Genomic DNA, 27,306 nt, shown 5'->3' on the forward strand with positions numbered 1-27,306 from the left:
CAGCCTCAACCCTCGTCATGGCCTTGCTCCTTTGTCAGGGTGCAGCAGGGCCTCCTGGATCAGGCCTGAGGTCACCCGGGACAGAGCAGGCCTTGGCACCCCTCTCCTGTCCTCGCTGCCCCCTAGCTGCACCGAGCCTGTGATTTCAAGTAAAAACTGCATTGCCGTCCCTGGGCCTGGGGACATGTCCTCCGGCATCTCCTGGGCCCTCAAGATGCACATGACCCTCAAAGAGAGGAACCTCAGCCTGTGAATTGCAGGCCTCAGAGATGCCCCACGAGGGCTGTTGAGGCCCACCCTCATCCCCATCCTCCATAGTTACTACGGCAGCGCCCCACCGCTCTGCAAACTGGCTCCCAAGCATGCACCTGTTGTCATCTTCCAGGCCTTGAGGGCTGAGCTTTGAAATGGGCCGGGAATACCCAGATGCCCCTGGCACATCCATGCTTTGGATATCAGAGGGTAGAAGGAAGGTGGTATTGGAAAATGGATTGGTTGGATTGGTGTGAAGCCCCTTCCCCACTTTTTTTTTTTTTTGCAGAACTTGAGATTGATTGAACTTGGGGACATTCTACCTCCAAGCTACACCCCCAGCTCTATTTTTATCCTTTTTATTTTGAAACAGGGTCTCACTAAGTAGCAGAGGTTGGCCGCAAACCTTCAATCCTACTGTCTCAGCTTCCCAAGTATTGGGATTACAAGCGTGCACCACCATGCCCAGCTCTTTCATTCTTTATTTTGAAATGGAGTCTCACTAAGTTGCAGAAGGCCCTACTAAGTAGCTGAGGCTGTTCGCGAACCTGTGATCCTGTCTCAGCCTCCCAAGTACTGGGGTTACAAATGTGCACCCACCACGCCCGGCTCCCTTTTCCACTCGATACCTATTGTGACACCATCCTGCATGTGTTGGGGGGTGGCTAGAAAGAAGGGAGCCCTGGATGTGGGGTGTATTGATCTAAGATGACAGCACTACCCAATGAAAAGGATTGGAGAGAGAGGGAAAGGAAATGTCAACAAAGATATGCTCTGGCCGGGCGTGGTAGCGCACGCTTGTAATCCCTGTGCTTGGGAGGCTGAGACAGGAGGATCATACGGGTTTCAAGCCAGCCTCAGCTACTGAGTGAGGCTCTCAGCAACTTAGTGAGACCCTGTTTCCAAATAAAATATAAAGGTCTGGGAGTGTAGCCCGGAGGTAGAAAACCTCTGGGTTCCACCACCAGTACCACAAAAAAAAAAAAGAAAAAGATACACTCTGAGCCTGAGTCCCAGGAGGCTGTGCCTCTTAGCTGAGTTACCCCCACATTCCCTTCCTTCCCCAGAGCACCAAGAAACCCTCATGCCTCACTGGTGGTAAGTGACCAATGTTACAGCCACACTACAAAACTGTTTCAAGTGAAGTTAGACCTATGACCCAGTAATTCCACTCCTGCATATTTAACCAGCATAAATGAAAAGGTGTCAACAAAAGACAGCCAGGAGCCAGGCGTGGTGGTGCACACTTGTAATCCCAGCATTTGGGAGACTTGAGACAGGAGGATCACGGTTCGAGGACAGCCTCAGCTACTTAGGCCCTTCGCAACTCAGACCCTGTTTCAAAAATACAAAGACTAAAAAATAGGACCGGGAGTGTAGCTCAGAGGTACAATGCCCTTGGGTTCCATTCCTAGTAGCCCCAAAGAAAAAATAAGTCCAATAAGAGGCTTGATAAGTTTTGTTATATTCATATAATAAAATAGAGCTCAGCAAAAAAAAAAAATACTGATAGAACTATAATATGGATGGATCACAAACATCTTGAGTGAAAGAAGCCGAACACGAGCGCACACTGGATGATTCCATTTAGTGAAGCTGGAAATCCGAGCAATATGGGTTGAGATGGGAAAAGGTCGTTACTGACAGGGAAGGGTTGCAAGGTATGTTTCTGGAATGGCACAAAGGGAAGGCACTCTAAGCTTGTATATAGATGTAGATACACATATGTATATACCTTGTATAAAAATGGAACAGGATACCCAGACCTGGTGGTGCGCGCTTGTAATCTCAGTCAGTATTTGGGAGGCTGAGACAGGAGGATGGCAGACTCACAGCCAGCCTCAGCTACTTAGGCTCTCAGCAACTTAGTGAGACCCTGTTTCTGAGGGTGTAGAAGGCCCCTGGGTTCCATCCCCAGTTCCACAAAAAAATAACAATAAAAATCCAACAGGCTGCTGGGCATGATGGTGCACGCCTGTGATCGAGACCAACCTCAGCAAGATCCTGTTTCAAAAACAAAAAATGGAGGGGGGCTGAGGATATATCTTGAAGGTAGAATGAATCGGAGTCCAGTCTCCAGTACCACACACACACAAAAAGTCCAAAAGGCTCTATAATTAAAACCTCAGCATTTTATATATAAATTCTGTTGGAAAAAATTGTCAAGCCAGGTGTGGTGGTGCATGTTTGTAATTCCAGCAGGATCGAGTTTCAAGGGCAACCTCAGCTACTTAATGAGGCCCTCTGCAACTCAGTGAGACCCTGTTACAGAATAAAGAATAAAAATAGAGCCGGGCGTGGTGGCGCACGCTTGTAATCCCAGCATTTGGGAGGCTGAGACCAGAGGATCACAGTTCGCACACAGCCTCAGCTACTTAGTGAGGCCATCCGCAACTTAGTGAGACCCTGTTTCAAAATAAAAGAATAAAAAACAGGACAGGGGGTGTAACTCGGAGGTCAAATGCCCCTGGGTTTCATCCCCAGACGTGCAAAAAAAAAAAAAAAAAGAATAAAATAGGGTTGGGGGTTTAGCTCAGAGGTCAAATGCCCCTGGGTTCCATCCCCAGTACTGTAAAAAAAAAAAAAAAGTCAATAAAAAAGGAAGGTAGGTGCCATGGGACATACCTGTAATTCTAATACTTGGGAGGCTAAGAAAAAAAAAATCTGGGCATGGTGGCACACGCCTATCATGCCAGTACTTTGGAGGATGAGACAGAGGATCACAGGTTCAAGGACAGCCTGAGCAATGTAGTGAGGCCCTCACCAATTTAGTGAGAGCTTGTTTCAAAATAAGGAGTAAAATCGGGCTGGTGATGTAGCTCAGAGGTAGAATCCCCAGTACCTCAAAAGGGGGGGGGTAAGGGTGTATCCATTACCAGGAGGAGAAGTGGGGGGACATACAGTGGTCCTTTGCAGGGATTTTGATAGCAAAGCCCTGGATGCTCAACTCCCAGGTATATTATGGCATAGTAAAGCTGGACGTGTTGGTGCACGCTTGTAATCCCAGCATTGGGGAGGCAGAGACAGGAGGATCCCAGTTAGTGGACAGCCTCAGCTACTAAGCAAGGCCCTCTGCAACTCAGTGAGACCCTGTTGCAAAACTAAAAAGACTAAAAATAGGGCTGGGGTGTAGCTCAGAGGTACAATGCCCCTGGGTTCCATCCCCAGTGCTACCAAAAATGGTAGAATATGTATGACAGAGTATGCATAGAATCTATGAATATTTTTTTTTTTTTTGCGGGTCTGGGGATGGAACCCAGGGGCATTTGACCTCCGAGCTACACCCCTGCCCTATTTTTTATTCTTTATTTTGAAACAGGGTCACACTGAGTTGCAGAGGGCCTCACTAAGTAGCCGAGGCTGTCTGCGAACCGCGATCCTCCAGTCTCAGCCTCCCAAATACTGGGATTACAAGCGTGCGCCACCACACCCAGCTCTCTACCCTATTTTTATTTTTTTTATTTTGAAACAGGGTCTCACTAAGTTGCTAAGGCTGTCTGCGAACCATGATCCTACAGTCTCAGCCTCCCAAATGCTGGGATTACAAGCGTGTGCCACTACACTCCGCTATTTTATTTATATTTATATTTTACATTTACATTTGTTTTTTTTCTTTTGTTTCTGAGCTATACCCCAGCCCATTTTATTTTATAATAATATTATTTTGCTGTACTAGGGATGGAACCCTACATTGTAATCCCAGCATTGGGGAGGCAGAGACAGGAGGATCCCAGTTAGTGGACAGCCTCAGCTACTAAGCAAGGCCCTCTGCAACTCAGTGAGACCCTGTTGCAAAACTCTGAGCTACACTCCCAGCCTTATTATTTTTTTTTATTCTTTATTTTGAAGCAGGATCTCACTAAGTTTCAGAGTGCTTCACTAAGTAGCTGAGGCTGGCTGTGAACTTGTGAACTCTCTCAGCCTCCCAATTACTGGGATTACAGGCGTGCGGCACCACGTCCAGCTATTTTTTATTTTAATTTATTTTATTTTTTGTGGCACTGGGGATGGCACCCAGGGGCATTCTATCTCCGAGCTACACCCCCAGCCCTATTTTTTTTCTTTATTTTGAAACAGGGTCTCACAAGTTGCAAAGGGCCTCACTAAGTAGCTGAGGCTGTCTGTGAACCGTGATCCTCCTGTCTCAGCCTCTCAAATGCTGGGATTACAAGCTTGCGGCACCATGCCTGGCTTATTTTTTTTATTTTTGAGACAGGGTCTTACTAAGTTGCTGAGGCTGGCCTTGAATTTACAATTCTCCTCCCTTAGCCTCCCAAGTATTGGGATTACAAGTATATGCCACCACGCTGGGCTTGACTGCACTTATTTTCTCTCTCTCTCTCTCTCTCTTTTTTTTTTTAATTTGTGTGTAGTACTGAGGATAGAACCCAGGGACATTCTACCTCCGAGCTTCACTCCCAGTCCTATTTTTTAATCTTTATTTTTTATTATTTATTTTGCGGTACTGGGGGTGGAACCCAGGGGCATTCTACCTCTGAGCTATGCCCTCAGCCCTATTTTTTATATTTATTTATTTATTTTTTTTTTTTATTTTTGGTGGTACTGGGGTTCTTGGAAGCCCTTCCCCCTCCGGGCTACACTCCCAGACCTATTTTATATTTTTTCATTTGGAAACAGGGTCTCTTACACCAGCGCGGCTGGCTCTGAACCAGCGCGATCCTCCTGTCTCCGCCTCCCAAGCGCGGGGATTACAAGCGCGCGCCACCACGCCCGGCTTATTCTTTATTTTGAAACGGTCTCACTGAGATTCAATGGGCCTCACTAAGTAGCTGAGGCTGTCCTCGAACCTCAGTCCTACTGTCTCAGCCTCCCAAATGCTGGGATTACAAGCGTGCGCCACCACCCCCGGCCGGCAGCACTATTTTTTATTTTTTATTCTTGATTTTGAAACAAGGTCTCACTAAATTGCAGAAGACCTCACTAAGTAGCTGAGGCTGGCCACAAACCTGTGAGCCTCCTGCCTCAGACTCTTGAGTAGCAGGATGACAAGCGTGTGCCCCCAAGCCTGGCTAGCCTATGACGTTTTCTACATACTTGTCTCCCCCACTGGACTGAAAGCTACGTGAGGGAAGAAACTTTTTTGAATTGATTGATTGTTACTGAGGATTGAACCCAGGGTCATTCCACTTCCTCGTCATACACCCAAGCCCTTGTTGGGTTTTGTTTGGAAACAGCCTCGCCAAGTTGCCAAGACTGGCTGAGAACACCTGTGATCCTCCTGTTTCAGCCTCCCAAGTACTGGGATTACGGGTGTGCAGCAGCACGCCCATGTGCCTGGCTCACCACTGTCCCCAGTACCTACAACAGGGTTTGGCACGTACCAGACATTGGAAGCAGGGATAAAAGCACACACCACTACTGTCTGAATTCCTCTCTTATTCAGGGTGTGTGTGTGTGTGTGTGTGTGTGTGTGTGTGTGTGTGTGTGTTGCTGGACCTCACACAGGCTAGGCAAGTGCTCTTCTGCTGAGCTACACACAGTCTTTTTTTTTCCCCTTGGGGTACTGGGGATTGAACTCAGGGCCATTCTACCTCTGAGCTACATCCACAGCCTTTTTTTTTTTTTTCCACAAATAGGACTTTTTGTTTGTCACTATTAAATATCTGGACTTTTTTAGCCGGGCGTGGTGGTGCACACTTGTAATCCTTGCACTTGGGAGGCTAAGACAGGAAGATTGCACAGGTTCGAAGCCAGCCTCAGCTACTTAGTGAGGCTCTCAGCAACTTAGCAAGACCCTGTTTCCAAATAAAATATAAAATAGGTCTGGGAGGTAGAAAGCCTCTGTGTTCCACCCCCAGACCAACAAAAAATTTTTTTAAATAAAAATAAATAAAAATCTGGATTTGTGCTGGGCGTGGTGGCGCACGCTTGTAATCCCAGCATTTGGGAGGCTGAGACAGGAGGATCAAGGTTCACAGACAGCCTCAGCTACTTAGTGACGCCCTTTGCAACTCAGTGAGACCCTGTTTCAAAATAAAGAATAAAAACCAGGGCAAGGGGTATAGCTTGGAGGTCAAATGCCCCTGGGTTCCATCCCCAGACATGCAATAAATAAATAAATAAATAAATAAATAAATAAATAAATAAATAAAAAGCCGGGTGTGGTGGCGCACGCTTGTAATCCCCGCGCTTGGAGGCTGAGACCAGAGGATCGCGGTTCGCGGCCAGCCTCAGCTACTTAGTGAGGTCCTCTGCAACTTAGTGAGACCTGGTTTCAAAATAAAGAATAAAAAAAAGGGCAGGGGGTGTAGCTCGGAGGTCATATGCTCCTGGGTTCCATCCCCAGACCCGCAAAAAAAAAAAAGAGACCCTGTTTCCAAATAAAAATATAAAAAATAGGTCTGGGAGTGTAGCCCAGAGGTAGAAGGGCTTCCAGAAACCCCAGTACCACCAAAAATTTTTAAATTTAAAAAAATTTAAAAATTTTTAAAAATAAAAAAATTAATATCTGGACTTGTAAACTGATTCCTGGACCGGTGGTTCACATCCATCAGCTCACTTGACTTTAATGCCCGTCTCATCTCCAGTAGCTTTTCCAGAACTACTACCTCCACCATGAAGCTCCACAAGTTTTCCCAATTCAAACTTGGGCTTCTTCAGCATTTTTACTTTTCTTTTTTTTTTTCTTTCTTTCTTTCTTTCTTTCTTTTTTTTTTTTTTTGTGGAACTGGAGGTGGAATCCAGGGACTTTCTTTCTACCTCTGAGCTACACCCCAGCCCTATTTTTTCTTCTTTATTTTGAAACAGGGTCTCACTGAGTTGCAGAGGGCCTCACTCAATTGCTGAGGCTGTCGGCGAACCTCGATCCTCCTGTCTCAGCCTCCCGAATGCTGGGATTACAAGTGTGCGCCACCACGCCCAGCGCATTTTTACTTTTCTAATGAAGACACCATAAAGAGGATAAATAGACTGGCAAGCTTTATCTATGTCCTTCCCAATGATTCCCTACCTGGAATCAGCTTGTTGACTACTTTTAAGACATTTGTCTGCACCTTGCGGCTCATAATTTCCATCATCTTCCGGATTTGGCGAACCTGTTGGTGCTGAGTGTAAGAGGTCTTCCATATTTTATTGTTGCGGTTTTTGGTAAAATCCAACACAGAAGAGACACAGCAAATAATCATCCGTAGTCTTGACATCAACATGAGCTTCAATCATGGTCTGCCATTTTTTGACCATGGAACACATCTTGTCGCAATAAGATCCATGCCATGGAACTTAGTGTGTTCTTTTTTTTTTTTGTGGGTTTGGGGATTGAACCCAGGGGCATTTGACCTCCGAGCTACACCCCCTGCCCTATTTTTTATTCTTTATTTTGAAACCGGGTCTCACTGAGTTGCAGAGGGCCTCACTAAGTAGCTGAGGCTGGCCGCGAACCACGATCCTCCAGGTCTCAGCCTCCCGAATGCTGGGATTACAAGTGTGCGCCACCATGCCCGGCTACTTAGTGTGTTCTGTACCCTGGACATCCTCAGTGATTAACTTGAATTTCCTAAGTGCAACTTCATCGTTCTGCAGACCAGCAAGGCTTACCTCAAACACACGACCCTTGAGGCCATCAGATGCAATTTTAGTTCCTTCAGTCCTCGTGACTAGTGTTTTCCCAATATTTTTTATGTATATATATTTTTTGTGGGTCTGGGGATGGAACCCAGGGGCATTGACCTCCGAGCTACACCCCCCGCCCTATTTTTTATTCTTTATTTTGAAACAGGGTCTCACTAAATTACGGAGTGCCTCACTTAAGTAGCTGATATATTTCTTATATTGAACATGGCTCGTGCTTTCCCATCATACCAATTTTTCTTAGAAAGTGGATCAACCACTTTCTTCTTGGCTCCCTTCTTGCTGCCTTTAGGGTCTCAAGCTGGGCGTGGTGGCGCACGCTTGTGATCCCTGCATTCAGGAGGCTGAGACAGGAGGATCGCACAGGTTCGAAGCCAGCCTCAGCTACTTAGTGAGGCTCTCAGCAACTTAGTGAGACCCTGTTTCCACATAAAGTATAAAATAGGTCTGAGAGTATAGCCCAGAGGTAGAAAGCCCCTGGGTTCCACCCCCACTACCACCAAAAAAAAACAACAACAAAAAAAATAGGGTCTCAGCCGGGCGTGGTGACACATGCTTGTAATACCAGCATGGGAGGCTGAGACAGGAGGATCGCGGTTTGTGGACAGCCTTAGGTGAGGCCCTTTGTAACTCAGTAAGACCTGTTTCAAAATAAAGAATAAGCCGGGCGTGGTGTTGCACGCTTGTAATCCCAGCATTTGGGAGGCTGAGACCAGAGGATCACGGTTCAGGAACAGCCCCACCTACTTAGGCCCTTTGCAACTCAGTGAGACCCGGTTTCAAAATAAAGAATAAAAAATAGGGCAGGAGGTATAGCTCGGAGGTTGAATGCCTCTGGGTTCCACCCCCAGACCCACACACACACACAAAAAAAGAAAGAATAAAAAAACAGGGCTAGGGGTATAGGTCAGAGGTAGAATGCCCCCTGGGTTTCATCCCCAGTACTGCAAAATAAATAAATAAATAAAATATTTTTTCATGGGGGAGTGGTGAGTTGGCCCGGGCCACCCTCCCCCCTCATGCCATTTTGGCATGGGGCTGTAACTATTTTCTGTATTTTTATTTTTTGTATTTCTATCTTTTTAATAAACTTCTTTAAATCTTCAAAAAATATTTTTTCATGCCAGACATGGTGGCACTTGCTTGTAATACTAGTCTTGGGAGGGTGAGACAGGAAGATTACAGATTGGCAGCCAGCCTCAGTAACTTTGTGAGGCCCTCTGCAAACTAGTGAGACCCTGTTTCAGAAAAAATAAAATAAAATAGGACTGGGGGTGTAGTTCAGAGATAGAATGCCCCTGGGTTCCATCCCTAGTACCATAAAATAGGGTCTCACTAAGTTGTTGAGACTGGCTGTGAACCTGCCATCCTCCTGTCTCAGCCTCCCAAGTATTGGTATTACAGATGTGCACCACCATCCCTGGGGGTCTTTTTTTTTATTTTGAGACAGGGCCTCACTAAGTTACCTAGGCTGGCCTTGATCTTGAGGTCCTTTTTCCTTAGCCTCCTGAGTCACTGGGATTACAAGCATGGGCCACTCACTGCACATAGCCCAGGACTCCCTTTCCTTTTTTTTTGCAGTACTGGGGATGGAACCCAGGGGCATTCGACCTCTGAGCTACACCCCCTGCCCTATTTTTTATTCTTTATTTTGACAGGGTCTCACTGATTTGCAAAGGGCCTCACTAAGTAGCTGAGGGTGGCCGCAAACCATCATCCTCCTGTCTCAGCCTCCCAAATGCTGGGATTACAAGCGTGCGCCACCACACCGGGTTCCGGGACTCCATTTTTATGAAGGTTATTAGTGAATGGTGGCAGGGCCCTATAGTCCCAGCCACTCAGGAGGCTGGGGCAGGATTGCTTAAGCCCAAGAGTTAGAGACCAGTCTGAACTCTATAGTGAGACCCTGTCTGATAAAAAAATAAAGTTAAAGCCGGGTGTGGTGGCGCACACTGGTAATCGCCGCGCTTGGGAGGCTGAGACAGGAGGATCACACAGGTTCGAAGCCAGCATCAGCTACTTAGTGAGGTTCTCAGCAACTTAGTGAGACCCTGTTTCCAAATTTAATAATTACATACATACATATATTATATATATGAGATAGGTTGGGGTGTTGCCCAGAGGTAGAGGCCCCTTGGTCCCATCCCCAGGACCACAAGAAAAGATAATATATAAGTTTTTAGTTTATTTGTTTGTGGCACTAGGGATCAAACCCAGAGATGTTCTTCCTCTGAGCTACACCCCCCTGCCCTATTCTATTTTTTGTTTGCAATCAATATCTCACTAGGTTGTCGAGAGTCTTGTTAAATTGCTGAGGATGGCTTTAAACCTGCAATCCTCCTGTCTCAGTGTCCCAAGTACTGGGATTACAAGTATGTGCCACCATGCCCAGCTTATATAAAGAGTGTATTTTTATTTATTTAGTTAGTTATTTTGCAGTACTGAGGATAGAACCCGGGGGAATTCTACCTCTGAGCTACACCCCAGCCCTATTTTTTATTCTTTATTTTGAAACAGGGTCTCACTGAGTTGCAGAGGGCCTAAGTAGCCGAGACTGTCCATGAATCGAAATCCTCCTGCCTCAGCCTCCCAAATTCTGGGATTACAAGTGTGTGCCACCACGCCCGGCTCCCCAGACTTTTTTGTTTTTTGTTCTGAAATGGTCTCAGAGCCAGGCATGGTGGCCCATGCTTGTAATCCCAGTACTTGGGAGGCTGAGACAGGAGGATCGTGAGTTAATGGCCAGCCTCAGCTACTTAAAGAAGCCCTCTGGAACTTAGTGAAATGCTGTAGCTTGGAGGTAAAATGCCCTTGGGTTCAATCTCCATTACCACACAAACAAAAAAAAGAGAAAGAAAGAAAGGAAGGAAGGAAGGAAGGAAGGAAGGAAGGAAGAAAGAGAGAGAGAGAAACAGTCTCACAAAGTTGCTGAAGGTCTTACTAAATTGCTAAGGCTGGCCTGCTATCCTCCTGTCTCAGGTTTCCAAGTACTGGGATTACGGGTGTACACTGCCACAACTGGCCTTTTATTATTATTACTATCTGTGTGTGTGTGTGTGTGGTACTGGGAATGGAACCCAGGGGCATTCTACCTCTGATGTATACCCCTGGCCCCATTTTTTCTTCTTCATTTTCTTTTTTTCTTTCTTTTTTTCTTTTCTTTTTTTTTCTTCAGTACTGGGGATGGAACCCAGGGGCATTCTACCTCCAAGCTACACACCCAGCCCTATTTTTATTCTTTATTTTGAAACGGGGTTTCACTGAGTTGCAAAGGGCCTAAGTAGCTGAGGCTGTCCATGAACAGTGGCCCTTTGGTCTCAGCCTCTGAAATGCTGGGATTACAACCCTGCACCACCACACCTGGCCATCCCATTTTTTATTCTTTATTTTGAAACAGAATCTTATTGAGTTGCAAAGAGCCTCATTAAGTAAGTAGCTGAGGCCATTAGCAAACTGCGATCCTCCTGTCTCAGTCTCCTAAATGCTGGGATTACAAGCATGTGCCATCACGCCTCACTTGTTATTATTTTTATTTTGGGGGAGGTCTGGGGATTGAACCCAGGGGAATTCGACCTCTGAGCTACACCCCCTGGCCTACTTTTTATTCTTTATTTTGAAACCGGGTCTCACTGAGTTGCAGAGGGCCTCACTAAGTAGCTGAGGCTGCCCGTGAACCACGATCCTATGGTCTCAGCCTCCCAGAATGCTGGGATTAAAAGCGTGCGCCACCACGCCCGGCTACAAGATGGACATCTCTAATCAGATGTCTAATAGGCATCTCTTGTAACACAGCCAAGAATGAACTGATATCGCCTCACTCCTGCTCTATGGATCGTTACCCATGTCAGTTGATGGAGATTCCATCCTTTCATCTGATCAGGCTAAAAATCAGGGCGGGGGAGAAGGTTAGCCAATGGATTCTATTTATTATTTTACTCTATATGTGTGTGTGAGAGAGAGAGAGACAGAGACACAGACACAGACAGACAGACAGACCGACAGGGGATTGAATCCAGGGGCATTCTACCTCCGAGCTACACCCCCAGACCTATTTTTTATTCTTTATTTTGAAACAGGGTCTCACTAAGTTGTGGAGGGCTTCACTAAGTAGCTGAGGCTGTCCGCGAACCGCGATCCTCCGGTCTCAGCCTCCCGAATACTGGATTATAAGCCTGCGCCAACACGCCTGGCGTCAAGCATACCTTTTTTTTTTTTAAAGCGCTGATATATAAACACTGTCTCTCATTTTCCTTTAAACAGTTTTCACAATATTTATCAGGAAAAATAAAGAGCCAAGCGTGGTGGCATACACTTGCATTCTCAGCATTTGGGAGGCTGAGACAAGAGGATCTCAGTTCGCAGTTAGCCTCAGATACTTAGTGAGGCCCTTTGCACTCAGCGAGACCCTCTTTCAAAATAAAGAATAAAAGCCGGGCGTGGTGGCGCACACTTCTAATCCCCGCGCTTGGGAGGCAGAGACAGGAGGATCGCGCAGGTTTGAAGCCAGCCGTGCTGGCTTAAGAGACCCTGTTTCCAAATTAAAAAATATATAAAAAATTGGTCTGGGAGTGTAGCCCGGAGGTAGAAGGGCTTCCAGGAACCCCAGTACCACCAAAAAATAAAAAATAAAAAAAAATAAAGAGCCGGGCGTGGTGGCGCACGCTTGTAATCCCCGCTGAGACAGAAGGATTGCGCAGATTCAAAGCCAGTCTCAGCTACTTAGTGAGGCTCTCAGCAACTTAGTGAGACCCTGTTTCCAAATAAAGTATAAAATTGGTCTGGGAGTATAGCCCAGAGGTAGAAAGCCCCTGGGTTCCACCCCCAGGACCACAAAAAAGAAAGAAAGAAAGAAAGAAAGAAAGAAAGAAAGAAAGAAAGAAAGAAAGAAGGAAAGAGCTGGGTGTGGTGGCACATGCTTGTAATCCCAGCATTTGGGAGGCTGAGACCAGAGGATCACGATTAGTGGACAGTCTCAGCTACATAGTGAGGCCCTCTTCAACTCAGTGAGACCCTGTTTCAAAATAAAGAATAAAATATAGGACAGGGGTTGTAGCCTGGAGGTTGAATGCCCCTGGGTTCCATCCCCAGACCTACAAAAAAAAAAAAAATAGGGCTAGGAGATGTAGTTCGGAGGTAGAGTGCCCCTGGGTACCACACACATACAAAATAACAGTAATAAATAAAAGATCCGGGTGTGTTGGTGCACACTTGCAATCCCAGTATTTGGGAGGCTGAGAGAGGAGGATCACAGGTTAAGTCCAGTCTCAGCAGCTTAGTGAGGCCCTCCACAACTTAGCTAGACCCTGTTTCAAAATAAAAAATAAAATACGGCTAGGGGTTTAGCTTAGAGATAGAATTCTCCTGGGTTCAATCCCCAATATCACACACACAAAGATAAAATAAACAACATAAAATATAATTTATAAAGCCGGGCGTGGTGGCGCAGGCTTGTAATCCGGGAGGCTGACACTGGAGGATCGCGGTTCGTGTATAGCCTCAGCTATTTAGTGAGGACCTCCGCAACTCAGTGAGGCCCTGTTTCAAAATAAAGAATAAAGGCCAGGCATGGTGGCTCACGCTTGTGGCTCACGCTTGTAATCCCCGCGTTTGGGAGGCTGAGACAGGAGGATCGCACCGGTTCGAAGCCAGCCTCAGCTACTTAGTGAGGCCCTCTGCAACTCAGTGAGACCCTGTTTCAAAAAAATAAAGAGCTGGGCATGGTGGTGCACGCTTGAAATCCCAGCATTTGGGAGGCTGAGACAGGAGGATCGCGGTTTGCGGACAGCCTCATCTACTTAGTGAGGCTCTTCGCAACTCAGTGAGATGCTGTTTCAAAATAAAGAATAAAAAAAATTGGGCAGGGGTATAGCTTGGAGGTCCAATGCCCCCGAGTTCCATCCCCAGACCTGCAAAATAAATAAAGAAATAAATGAATAAATAAATAAATAAATAAAAAAGAGGCCGGGCGTGCCGCACTTGCAATCCCTGCGCTTGGGAGGCGGAGACAGGAGGATTGCACAGGTTCGAAACCAGCTTTGCTGGTTTAAGAGACCCTGTTTCCAAATAAAAATATAAAATAGGTCTGGGAGTGTAGCTCGTATGTAGAAGGGTTTCCAAGAACCCCAGTACCACAAAAAGAAAAGAAAGAAAGAAAGAAAGAAAGAAAGAAAGAAAGAAAGAAAGAAAAATAAATAGGGCTGGGAGTATTGCTCAGAGGTAGAAAAGCCCCTGGGTTCCACCCCCAGTACTACAAAAACAAAGAAAGAATAAAAATAGGGCAGGGAGTGTAGCACAGAGGTCAAATGCCCCTGGGTTCCATCCCCAGATCCGCAAAAAAAAAAAAAAAAAAAAAAATTATATTCCATGACTTCCTTCTAATTTTTTGTGGCACTGAGAATTAAACCCAGGGGCATTTTACCTCTGAGCTACACCCCCAGCCCTATTTTATTTTATTTTGAAACAAGGTCTCACGAGGTTGATGAGAGTCTCACTATTTACTGAGGCTGTCCTTGAGCCTGTGACCCTCTTGACTCAGCCTTCTGAACACTGGGGTTATGGGTGTAGCCAACCAAGCCTGGCACCTCAAGGCAATTTTTTTTTTTTTTGGTGGTACTGGGGGTGGAACCCAGAGGCTTTCTACTTCCGGGCTATACTCCCAGACCCATTTTCTATTTTATTTGGAAACAGGGTCTCACTAAGTTGCTGAGAGCCTCACTAAGTAGCCGAGGCTGGCTTCGAACCTGCGCGATCCTCCTGTCTCAGCCTCCCAAGCGCGGGGATTACAAGCGTGCGCCACCATGCCCGGCCTCAAGGCAATTTTGCATGTGAGGTTTCCTTTCCTTCCGTATCCCCGCATGGCTGACTGCCTCCCTTTTCACTCTCTCCTCTGAAAGACATCGTCTGACTACTGCAGACAGGTTACCAGGAAGATCTTTCTGAGGCAAGGCAAGGGAGAAATAGGAAGGAAAAGGTGTGAGGGAAGAGCATTCTCGGCCATTGCAATGTTCCTTCATGTGTCCCCAGGCTCCTGAACTAATAGGTACTCAAGGAATCTTTTTGCAAGTGCACTGGGGATTGAACCCAGGGGCATTCAACCTCCAAGCTACACATCCTGCCCTATATTTAATTCTTTATTTTGATTTTTTTTTTTTGGTGGTATTGGGGATGAAAGCCAGGGGCCTTCTACCTCTAGGCTACACTCCCAGACCTATTTTATATTTTTTATAAAATAAAAAATATAATAGAAACAGGGTCTCTAAATCCAGCAGAGGCTAGCTTCGAACCTGCAGGATCCTCCTGTCTCCTCCTCCCAAGCACGGGGATTACAAGCATGCGCCACCACACCCGGCTTAATTCTTTAATTTGAAACGGTCTCACTAAGTTGTGGAGGGCCTCACTAAGTAGCTGAGGCTGTCTGCGATTCTCGGGTCTCAGCCTCCCAAATGCTGGGATTACAAGCGTACGCCACCATGCCCGGCTATTTTTTATTCTTTATTTTGAAACGGTCTCACTGAATTTCAAGGGCCTCACTAAGTAGCTGAAGGCTGTCTGCAAACCGCGATCCTCCTGTCTCAGCCTCCTGAATGTGGGGATTAGAAGCGTGAGCCACCATGTCCGGCTTCCCCCAGCCATTTTCTATTTTGAAACAGTCTCTTTAGGGTGTTGAGAATCTCACTTGCTTTGAACTTTCAACCCTCCTGTCTCAGGATCTCAAGTACTGAAATTACAGACATGGTGTACCATGCCTGTCTCCTTTTCTTTTTTTAATTAATTAATTAATTCATTCATTTATATGTTTATTTCTTTGTGATACTAGGGACTGAACCCAGGTCTTCTACCTCCAAGCTACACCCCTAGCTCTTTTTATTTTTTGGGTCTTGCTAGGTTGCTGAGATGCTCCCTACATTACCAAGGCTGGCCTAGATTCTGCAATTCTTCTATTTCAGCTTCACAAGTACTGGAATTTCAGCTGTGCACCGCCATGCCTAGTTTTAATAAATCTGTTCTAGCCGGGCGTGGTGGCACACGCTTGTAATCCCCGCGCTTGGGAGGCTGAGACAGGAGGATCGCACGGGTTCGAAGCCAGCCTCAGCTACTTAGTGAGGCTCTCAGCAACTTAGTGAGATCCTGTTTCCAAATAAAATAGAAAATAGGTCTGGGAGTAGAGCCCGGAGGTAGGAAGCCTCTGGGTTCCACCCCCAGTACCACAAAAAAAAAAAAAAAAAAATCTGTTCTTTTTTTTGTCATATTGGGGATTTATTCCAAGGCATTCTACCCCTGAACTACACCCCAGCCCCCCTTTTTTGCAGTACTGGGGATGGAACCCAGGGGCATTGTACCTCTGAGATACACCCCCATCCCTATTTTTTATTCTTTTTTTTGGGGGGGGTGATACTGGGGGTGGAACTCAGGGGCTTTTCTACCTCCGGACTATACTCCCAGACCTATTTTATACTTTATTTGGAAACAGGGTCTCACTAAGTTGCTGAGAGCCTCACCAAGTAGCTGAGGCTGGCTTCGAACCTGCGTGATCCTCCTGTCTCAGCCTCCCAAGCGCGGGGATTACAAGCGTGAGCCACCACGCCCGGCTTATTATTCTTTATTTTGAATCAGGGTCTCACTGAGTTGAGAAGGACCTCACTAAGTAGCTGAGGCTGGCGAACTGTTATCCTGGTCTCAGCCTACTGAATACTGGGATTATTAGTGTGCGCCACCACACCCGGCTATCCCCCAGCCCTTTTTTATTTTTTGGGTTTTTTTGGGGGGTGGGTTACAGAGAATTGAACCCAGAGGTATTCTACCTTCAAGCTACATCTCCAGCTCATTTTCTTTTCTTTATAATTTTTTTTTTGTGTGTGTGTGTGGTGCTGGAAATGGAACCCAGGGATATTCTACATCTGAGCTACACCTCCATCCCTGTTTTTTATGTTTTATTCTGAAACAGGGTCTCACTAATTTGCAGAGGGTCTCATTAAGAAGTGGAAGCTGTCCAAATGCTGGGGTTACAAGCGTGTGCCACCACGATCGGCTTATTTTGTGTTTTATTTGGAAACAGGTCTCAATAAGTTGTTGAGAGCGTCACTAAAGTAGCTGAGGCTGGCTTCGAACCTGCATGATCCGTCCCGTCTCCGTCTCCTAAGTACTGGGATTACAAGTCTGCACTACCATGCCGGGCTATTTCAGAATATTTTTATCTTGAAACAGAATCTTGCTAAATTGATGAGCCCCTCATTAAATTGCTGAGGCTGGCCTCAAACCTGTGATCCTCCTGTCTCAATCTCTCAAGTACTGGGATTACAGCCCTCACTACCATGCCCAGCGTGTGTGTGTGTGTGTGTGTGTGTGTGTGTGTGTGTGTGTGTGTGTTTAGTACTGGGGAGTGTTCTGCATCTGAGCCATACCCTCATCCTTATTTTATTTTTATTTATTTATTTATTTATTTATTTATTTATTTATTTTACGGGTCTGGGGATGGAACCCAGGGACATATGACCTCCGAGCCACACCCCCTGCCCTATTTTTATTCTTTTTTTTTTTTTTTGGTGGTACTGGGTGTGGAACCCAGAGGCTTTCTACCTCCGGGCTATACTCCCAGACCTTTTTTTTTAAAAATATATTTTATTTGGAAACAGGGTCTCACTAAGTTTCTGAAAGCCTCGCTAAGTAGCTGAGGCTGGCTTCAAACCTTTGCATTTTTATTCTTTATTTTGAAACAGGGTCTCACTGAGTTGCAGAGGGCCTCACTAAGTAGCTGAGGCTGTCCACGAACCGCGATTCTCCCGTTTCAGCCTCCCGAATGCTGGGATTACAAGCGTGCGCCACCACGCCTGGCTATCCTTATTTTATTTTATTTATTTACTTATTTATTTATTTATTTATTTATTGGTGGTACTGATGGTGGAACCCAGAGGCTTTCTACTTCCGGGCTCTACTCCCAGACCCATTTTCTATTTTATTTGGAAACAGGGTCTCACTAAGTTGCTGAGAGCCTCACTAAGTAGCTGAGGCTGGCTTCGAACCTCCGCGATCCTCCTGTCTCAGCTTCCCAAGCGCGGGGATTACAAGCGTGCGCCACCACGCCCGGCTATCCTTATTTTATTTTATTTTTTTATTTTGAAATAGTGTCTTGCTAAATTGCTGAGGCTGGACTTGAACCTACGATTCTCCTGTCTCAGCCTCCCAAATACTGGGATTACAGGCATTCATCGCCAAGGCTGGCGCAAAACTATAATTTTTATTTGTTGTGTTTACGTCTGTCTCACTGCAGAATGTTGGTTCCACGAGTACAAGGAAGAATCCCTGCACTTGGCCAACAGTTTGAATTCCATGAGGAAAAATGAATGAATTTCTTTGGCTTTCTGAGCCTCAGTCTTTCCAGCTGTGGGACTGGCGTGCCTTTTCATGAGGAGACAAGGCCACATTTCGTTCCCTTTTCCCACCCACACAGAGCACGGGTCCCGAAAATTCTCAGCCATATTTAACGTTTTTCTCAGACGCCGGGCGCGGATGCCCACCACGTGCAGCAAGCCAAAGCTACACAGGACTACGACTCCCAGCATGCCTCACGCGTTTGGGACGTACCACAACGTGCAGGGTGATTTGTCTCTGCGACGCCCGCCAGAGGCGCGGGATCAGAGGCAAACCCCCCTTAGCAAAGCATCGATGGTACGTCCCAGACCCGGCGCCCTCTAAAGCCCCGCGCTTCCGAGCTCCGCGCAAACTGGTCTTCGAGCGGGACCGGGGCGGTTCGCTCTTCCGTTGCCCCGTGGCGCCCGGCTCATCTCCAGCAGGAAGGCGAGGCTTCCGCCCGGCGCAGGGGGTGAGCTCCAACACCTTGCCCCCAGCCCCTGGACGGCGGTTGGAGGAGGGCACTCCCCTAAGCCCAACTTTAGGGATCCCCTCAGGGGGACATATTTGGAGGCTCCGGGCCCGGGGTAGCACTTGAGGGGGCGTCCGCTTTGGCGGAGACGCTTAGGCGGAGTGTAGGGACTCAGGTGGAATTCGGAGTTCGGGCTGAGGAGGATGTCGAGGGGGACTGGTAGCGTCGGTGTCAGGGCGCTCTGCCCGTGTGCAGGATTCGGGAGTGTTCCCCAGGGAGAGAGAAGTTGGCGGTTGCTAAAGTCGAGGCGGGATTTGGGGCGGGCTGGTCTCGGGACGGGACCCGGTGACAGAAACGTTCGGGACCGACGTGGCACGGTGGCGGTCTCGGTGGCTTTTGTGACCTAGGGTTCTGTGATGAAGTCTGCGCGTGGTTACCCGAGACCCTAAAGCCGGACACGTCGGGGCTCGGACCCGGGGAGGGGAGCCCTTCGGCTCAGGCTGGGAAAGAAACCGTCCGCCCGGCTCTTCCTGAGCGGACGCCGGGCCACCCGGCCTTCGTGGGTCGCGGCTTTATTTATTATTCATGAGGAGGTGGGGCCGTGGCGGGAAGCCGATTTTTGCCTCTTTAGCACCTGGTCCACCGGAGTCGCGGGCTCGTGAAAGCGAGAGCCTGCGGAGTATGCTGAAGGGGTGTTCCGAAGTCTGCCGCACAAGCTAGAAATTATTATTTGTACAAAAAATCAGTCGAGGTGAGTGCCGCACCGAGTTTTCCGAGGCTTTTTCATAAATTACGCTGTGCATAATTTATGAGGGGCGTGGATTTTACAAAGCTTCCTCTGCAGGATCTGCAGTTAAGCTTTCCCTTATAGGTTCTAGGATTTAAGCCCCTTCTCGGGGTTGGGGGGGGGCGGGGCGGGATGAGGCCTCCGGCATTGTTCGTTCTTTCTAGCTCCGTAATCCCAGATTATCCACCAGGGCGCTGGATTCAAATCCCACAGAGCCTTGCCAGTTGTGTGATCTTTAGCAAATCTCTGGGAGCTTGAAAATGGGTGTGCGAATAGTAAGATTAGCTTACTCTCATTTAGTTACTCTATTAGTCCATTTAACCTTCACAACAGTTCTAGGAGGTAGGTTGTTATTATCTCACTTTATAGACGAAGAAACTGGGACACAGGCAGGCCAAGTAATTTGCCTAAGATCACACAGTCAGTGAGTGGTAGAGCCAGGATTCAGACCTAGTCATTCTCGTTCCAGAGACTCTTTGTTTTTGTTTTGGTACCAGGGGTTGAACCTAGGGGCCTTCCACCTCCAAACTCCACTCCAGCCTTTTTAAAATTTTTTGTTGCCTGGCGTGGTGGCGCACGCTTGTAATCCCCGCGCTTGGGAGGCAGAGACAGGAGGATCGCGCAGGTTCGAAGCCAGCCGCATGCGCTGGTTTAGGAGACCCTGTTTCCAAATAAAAATGTAAAAATAGGTCTGGGAGTGTAGCCCGGAGGTAGAAGGGCTTCCAGGAACCTCAATACCACCAAAAATAAAATTTTTTTTTGTTGCCTGGCGAGGTGGCTCAGGCTTGTAATCCCCGCGCTTGGGAGGCGGAGACAGGAGGATCGCGCTAGTTCAAAGCCAGCCACACTGGCTTGAGACCCTGTTTCCAAAAAAATATATATATATATATATATATAAAATAGGTCTGGGGAGTGTAGCACGGAGGTAGAAGGGCTTCCAGGAACCTCCAGTACCATAAAAAAAAAAAGTTTGAAAAAATTTTTGTTTGTTTTGAAGCAGGGTCTTACTAAGTTGCTGAGAATCTTGCTAAATTGCTGAGGCTCTCTTTGAACCTGTGATTCTCCTGTCTCTGCTTCCCAAGTACTGGGATTACAGGCTTGTGCTACCATGCTGGGCCAGTCTGTAGCCTTAACCAAATGTTATAATCTCCTCCTCTGTGTGTGTGTATGTGTGTGTGATTCTGGGGATTAAATCTGAGTGTAGCTTTCTACCACTGAGCTACATCCCTACCCTATTATTATGCTGTTTCAGCCTCCCAAATACTGGGATTACAGGTGTGTGCCTCTATGCCCAGCTCTCCCTTCACTTTTAGCAGTACTACTGCTGGGCACAGTGTCATACACTTTTAATCTCAGCTGCTCTGGAGGTTGAGTAAGGAGAATGCTTGAGCTCAAGAGTTCAAAGCCAGCCTGGACAACATCCTGTCTCAAAAAAAAAAAAATAAGTAGTACTGTTAATGTTATATAGCACTATGTGTCCGGCAGTGTTCTAAATCCTGCCTACAAGTTTATACATTTAAACTCCCATCACAGCACAGCATGCTGGCATACATCTGTAGCCCGTAATCCCATTACTTAGGAGGCTGAGACAGGAGGATCACAGGTTTGAAGCCAGCCTCAGCAATTCATACCCTGTTTCCAAATAAAAAATTATAAAATAGAGTTGGGAGTGTAGCTCAGAGGCAGAATGCCCCCTGGGGTTCAATCTCCATTACCATTAAAAAACACAACAAGCCGTGTGTGGTGGCTCACACTTGTAATACCAGCATTCGGGAGGCTGAGACCTGGAGGATCGTTCGCGGACAGCCTCAGCTACTTAGTGAGGCCTTCTGCAACTCAGTGAGACCCGGTTTCAAAATAAAGAATAAAGCCGGGCGTGGTGGCGCAAACTTGTAATCCCCGCGCTTGGGAGGCAGAGACAGGAGGATTGCGCAGGTTCGAAGCCAGCCATGGGCTCTGGCTTAGGAGACCCTGTTTCCAAAATAAAAATGCAAAAATAGGTCTGGGAGTGTAGCCCGGAGGTAGAAGGGCTTCCAGGAACCCCAGTACCACCAAAAAATAAAAAAAATAAAATAAAGAATAAAAAATAGGGCAGGGGATGTAGCTCGGAGTTCAAATGCCCCTGGGTTCCATCCCCAGATGGAACAACAAACAAAGCCAGGGGAAGCTAGCATTGCTGGCTTAAGAGACCCTGTTTCCAAAATAAAATATAAAAAATAGGTGTCTTGGAGTGTAGCCCAGAGGTAGAAGGGTTTCCATAAACCCCAGTACCACAAAAAAAAAAACCAACAACAACAACAAAAAAAAGTGAAAACTAAACTCCATCACAAGATAAAGTTATTTCGGTTTTCTGGATGGAGAAACAGTGGTTCAAGTTGGGGGAATTCTCTACTAGCTGGGTATATCCTCCTGCATAACTTTTTTTTTTTTTTTTTCGCGGTACTGAGGATGGAACCTGGGGTATTTCTGCCTCCAAGTGACACCCCCAGCCCTATTTTTTATTTATTTTGAAACAGGTCTCACTGAGTTGCAAAGGGCCTTACTAAACTGAGGCTGGCTGTGAACCTGCTATCCTCCTGTCTCAGCCTCCCAAATGCTGGGATTACAAGCATGTGCCACCATGCCTGACTTACACATAACTGGTTTTATATTAATGTAAATTTGTGTTTATATATTGCCTTTATAGTAATAGTGTAACATTTAAAAAATGTAATAGTGCCTTGTCACGGCACCATGTAAGGCTTATTCTATAATTCCCACTTTCTGAGTCCATAACGCATGTCATCTCTATCAAATGGATGGGTTCTGTTACTCTCTTCAGTTTGCAGTTGTAGAAACCGAGTGAGTCTGGATTTAGTTGAACCAAGGAAGCCCCAGTCCTAGAGCAGTTAGTCCCTAGGTTTCCCCTATGGTTCTGCAGGATCATCTTTTATTACTCTTGGGCAGGAAGGTATTCTGATGTCGCCTTGACTATAATATCACAATCCCCATTTACTGGGAGGGCTATCTTGTGTGTTTCTGTCCACCCAGCTTCATGACTAATTCATGAATTGGGTGGGACTTTGACCTGAGTGTCCAGGTTGAGCCACTGCAGCGGTGGCGGCCACATTCATTATTCAGGAGTCAGTTGAGTGCGTTTTCCCTGCAGCGGCCCTTTTTCCCTGCGTGCAAGGTAGTAGATGCCGCAATAGGCGGGTTTGCCCCTTTTGTTCCAGCCCACCGGGATTCATGCATTATTTATGAAGATGTAGACCCGGCTGCTGCAAGATCATTTATTATTCATGAACAGTGGGGTGTGGCTGCCATTTTTTAACATCTGCATTCTGGTTGCATAGGGTTAGTCAACCAACTAGCCGGCTTCATGCATAATTCACTATTAGGATGCCTAGCCTTCAGGTCTTCCCTTGGTTTCCATGACAGCCTGGCTACAACAATTCATTCTTTATTCACATTCCTGGGGTAGGGCCTCCTGTCTTACCTGTCTTCCTAGTTAGTGCCACAGGAGCCACCAGGTGGAGCTGTTCCCCTTCTAACCGCGTGGGTCACTGCAGCCTGGGAACTTCATGCATGATTCATGAATGGGCGCGGCTCTCTTGCATCCGGGTTTCTGGGGGTGGGGCCCAAGGTTTTGTTCCGGCCTTGGGCTCTGCAGCCGCCATCTTGTGTCAGCTGCGGAAGGGAAGGAGGTGGCAGGGAAGACCACAACCATTACGGCCGGGGGAGGAGAAGGCGGCGGCGGTGGTTCCAAGAGGCCCAGGCGGCGGGGAGGAGGAGGAGGAGAAGGAGGAGGGTGGCGGCCGGGCTTCGCTTCGGCTCCTTGAGGAGTTGGCGGCGGCACGACCCGGGGAACCGGCATTGGTAACAAACAGTTTTTCTCAGCACTTTGCCTGGGGCAGGGGTTTCGGGAGGCATTAGAGGGAGAACACCTGGGCCAGCTTTGTGCCATGCTGATGTCTGGGTGGGCCGCCGTGACTCCAGCACCGGGGATCAGTGGAGATGGGATGGGGGCCAAATCCTGGGGCGGGGCCGATATTTTCTGTCAGGGACCACCCCATTCTGGGGCTGCAAAATCTGACCTTGGGGTCAGACCCCCGGGTCTGCTTATGGAGACTCAGCCTGATCGTCTCTAATCGCCTCTAATCATGTACCTACCACCCGCCTCAAACCTCTTATCTCTGATCAGAACTTTCCCTAGTCTCTGATAAAGGCACCTGGGGCTTCATAGCTGGTGAAAGCCCATTACCATTGTATGCCATTAAAGACCCGCCCCTAATCTCCCTTGATACAGTATTTGCCTTCATGGCTTCCAAGAGGGGCCAGACCTCAGGGAGGGTCCATGTGGTCTTCGTTTCTGAAGGAGCGCCTTCTCTAGTATTTTCCTTCAGACCCCCCACCCACACACTATCCACTCTAGAACTGCCATGGGGATTAGACCCTGTGGAAATCCATTTGGGTTTGGCCTACCATCAGCAGCCGATCGATCGTTTCCCTCATCCGAGATCCTCCAACCCCACCCTGGCCCCAGCATTCTCCCTCAGAGACCCTGTGGGCCCTGCGTTTCAATTCAGAGGACCCCCCCACCTTACCATCTGATTTTAGAGACTTCTTCAGTCCCTAGAATCTGACCTTAAGAGACTTTACCTACTTGTAGGGAATTCCCCCTTTTCCAGGTTCCCGCTGTTATCTTTTGATACTGCCCTTCAGGTCTTAGCATCTTTCTCATCACACATCCTTAATGCCCAGTATCTAATCCCAGAGCCTCCTGGGGGATCAGATACCAGAAAGGAACTGATTGGACACATAATTCTTCATTAAAGATCCCCTGCCACTGTCTGCTCTTGCAGACCCTGTTGGCTCCTAGTCCCTCTGCCAGACACTCTGCTTCTTAGTCCCATCATCTGCCTTCAGAAGCCAGCCAGAATACTACCTTCTCATTTCGTGGATCCTTCAGTATCACATCAGCCTTCAGATCCTTTCAAGGTCCCCAGCACCTTCAGTCAGAAGCCCTCAGCTTCTTATTTCAGCCTCAAAGAAACCCAGTATCATTGTCGGATGTCCCTTCCCCCACCAGGCCCACTTGTCCTCCATCAGAGTAGAAAACCCCCTTCTCAGCATCTACTGGCAGAGCTACATGGGATCCAACAGAATTGGTCAGAGAAACCCAACTCCATTTCAGGACCTAGCCAATGTTTGCTTACCAACCTTTTAAAGACTCGAACTGTCTGGGCTCATCCTCCTTTCTCCACCTTATCACAGTAGCTGTGGTACCTAGCATATCCTGTCAGATCTACACAAGGCCTTTGTGTGCCATTAGAAGTTCCTCACCGAGGGTCTGTCCTCAGAGACAGCATCCACCCTCAGCCTCCTGGGGCTCTTGCATCAATATCAGAGACGCCTCTCTTTCTGCAAATCTCTATTCCATTGTTGGAGTTTCTCTCCGACCAATATCTGTTCCCAGAGCCCCAACCTCCTCCTCATGGAAAATGCTCTCTCCAACATCTTTCTGCAGCAACTTCAGAGCCTAGCCCCCCCCCAACCCCTGTCTCATTCTGTGTGTATCTTCCTCCAGCAACTGACCTTCTACATCCTTGCAGCCTCTGGGGGCTCTACTGCAATTCCCAACCCTACCCCAAAAGATCTTTCTTTCATAGTTCAGATTTGAATCTTTTCTAACACTGGCCCAGTCCCCCACCCCTTGGGACTTCTGATATCTCCTTTCCAGAGAGCTCCATGGTCTCAAGCAACACTTCCTGATTCCCTCTCACATTCTCAAGGACTTCCCAGTTAACCCTTCCCAGGAAACTTGACAGGCTCCAGCATACCTTCTCTGTGCCCTAGTTTCTCCAACCTAATCACTTGACCCTGTGCCTGCCCTCTCTCAAACCTACTCCAGGACTACTCCTTCCCTCAATCCTCCTATGGTTTTGGAGTAGAGCATGCTCAGGCTTTACAGTCATTAATTTGGAGACCCCAGGTAAGTTTTGAAACTGTCTAAGCTGCAGTTCAGCTTCGCCAGACAATTTACACAATATAGATTTTCTTTTTTTGTACTAGGGATTGAACCCAGGGGCATTCTACCTCAGAGCCACACCTCTAGGCCATTTATTTACTTACTTACTGATTTTTGTGGTGCTGGGGATGGAACCCAGGGGCATTCTGCCTCTGAGCTACAACCTTAAGTGCTATTTTGTTTTTATTTTGAAACAGTGTTTCACTAGATTGATAGAGTTGCTATTTGCTTAGGTTAACCTGGAACCTGAGATCCTCCTGTCTCAGCCTCCCAAGTACTAGGATTACAGGCATGTGCCACCATGCCTGGCTTATATTTTATTTTTGAAACCATGCCTCACTAGCTGGGTGGGGTGGCATATGCTTGTAATTCCAGTACTTGGGAGGCAAGACAGGAGGATCAAGAGTTCAGCTACTTAGGCCCTCACAACTTAGTGAGACCCTGTTTCAAAATAAAGATTAAAAACAGGACTGGGAGTTTAGCTCAGTGGTAGAATGCCCCTGGGTTCGGTTCCTAAAACAATGAATGTCTTGCAAAGTTGCTGAGGCTGGCTTCAAACCTGCCCTCCTGTCTCATCCTCCCAAATAATGGGATTACAGGAGTGTGCCATCACACCCAAGGAATGTCTTAATAGGGGCCTGAGGACATACATGTTGAGGGAGATAAAGAATATCGGTTATTTTTGTGTGTACTGGGGATTGAACCCAGTGGCCTTCTGCCCCAGCCCTTTTTATTTTTCATTTTGAAACAAGGACTTACTAAATTGTTGAGGCTGTCTTCAAACCTGGGATTCTCCTGTCCCAGCCTCCCAAGTACTGGGATTACAGGCACGTGCCACCATGCCTGGTTTGTGTGTAGATGATGATATCAGCCTTTGCCTTTTTGCTAGAGGTGGAGGTTTTTTTTTTTTTTTTTTTGGTGGTACTTCAATTCCATCTCCAAGCTACACCCCCAGCCCCATTTTTTATTCTTTTATTTTGAAGCAGGGTCTCATGCAGAGGGCTTTACAAGTTGCTGAGGCTGCAAACCTTTGATCCTCCTGTTTCAAGCTTCCTACCACACCTGGCTTGAGGTGGGAAATTTTTAGCTGCTCTCCAGAGCTTTCTGTCCCAGACTACTCCTGCTTGCCTTGAGATAGGGTTATTCCAAACCTAAGCAATTGAAATCTACTTTTTTTTTTTCAATCCTGATACTAAGTGATCAAACTCTGGGCATTCTATCTTCGAGCTATACCCCCAACCCTATTTTTTTTCTTTATTTGGAAACAGGGTCTCACTAGGTTGTTGAGGCTGGCCGTGAACCTGTTGTCCTGAACCTGTGGTCCTGCGTCAGCCTCCCAAGTGCTGAGATTATAGGCGTATGCCACCACACCCAGCTTGAAATCCACTTTTGAACCATCATCCCAAACCTCTTTAGACCCTTGCTGCCGCACTGTGGATCCAGAGCTAAAGGTCTAGGTATTAAAGAGCTCTCTGGCCCTGTATCATCTCTGATTTAGGGAGTGAGGAGAGGATGTCTTCCAAATCCACTGATAGCAGCCGGGCGTGGTGGTGCACGCTTGTAATCCCTTTATTCGGGAGGCTGAGACCAGAGGATCGTGGTTTGCGGACAGCCTCAGCTACTTAGTGAGGCCCTCTGTAACTCAGTGAGACCCAGTTTCAAAATAAAGAATAAACAATAGGGTAGGGGATGTAACTCGGAGGTTGAATGCCCCTGGGTTCCACCCCCAGACCCTCAAAAAAAAAGAAAGCAAATCCACTGATAGCAAGGCAAGGGGATAACTAAATAGTGGATGCCTCTGCAGGTGCCCAGGGAGGAGCTCACAGCTTCAAATCCCTGAGTTCTGACCAC

The 27,306-nt window shown here is 47.3% G+C and overlaps 1 pseudogene across 1 annotated transcript; it reads right to left on the minus strand.

Moving 5' to 3' along the window:
* Positions 1–15: 15 nt before the first annotated feature.
* LOC308278856 (small ribosomal subunit protein eS1-like) lies at positions 16–11,682 on the minus strand (annotated as a pseudogene). The gene is made up of 6 exons: positions 11,679–11,682; positions 8,040–8,125; positions 7,734–7,890; positions 7,147–7,501; positions 6,736–6,882; positions 16–201 (listed from the first exon to the last, which is right to left on the minus strand). The product of its transcript is annotated as a small ribosomal subunit protein eS1-like (transcript).
* Positions 11,683–27,306: the final 15,624 nt, after the last annotated feature.

The sequence above is a fragment of the Muscardinus avellanarius genome, assembly GCF_963383645.1.
Source record: "Muscardinus avellanarius genome assembly, chromosome: X".
In the NCBI taxonomy this organism is placed as follows: domain Eukaryota; kingdom Metazoa; phylum Chordata; class Mammalia; order Rodentia; family Gliridae; genus Muscardinus; species Muscardinus avellanarius.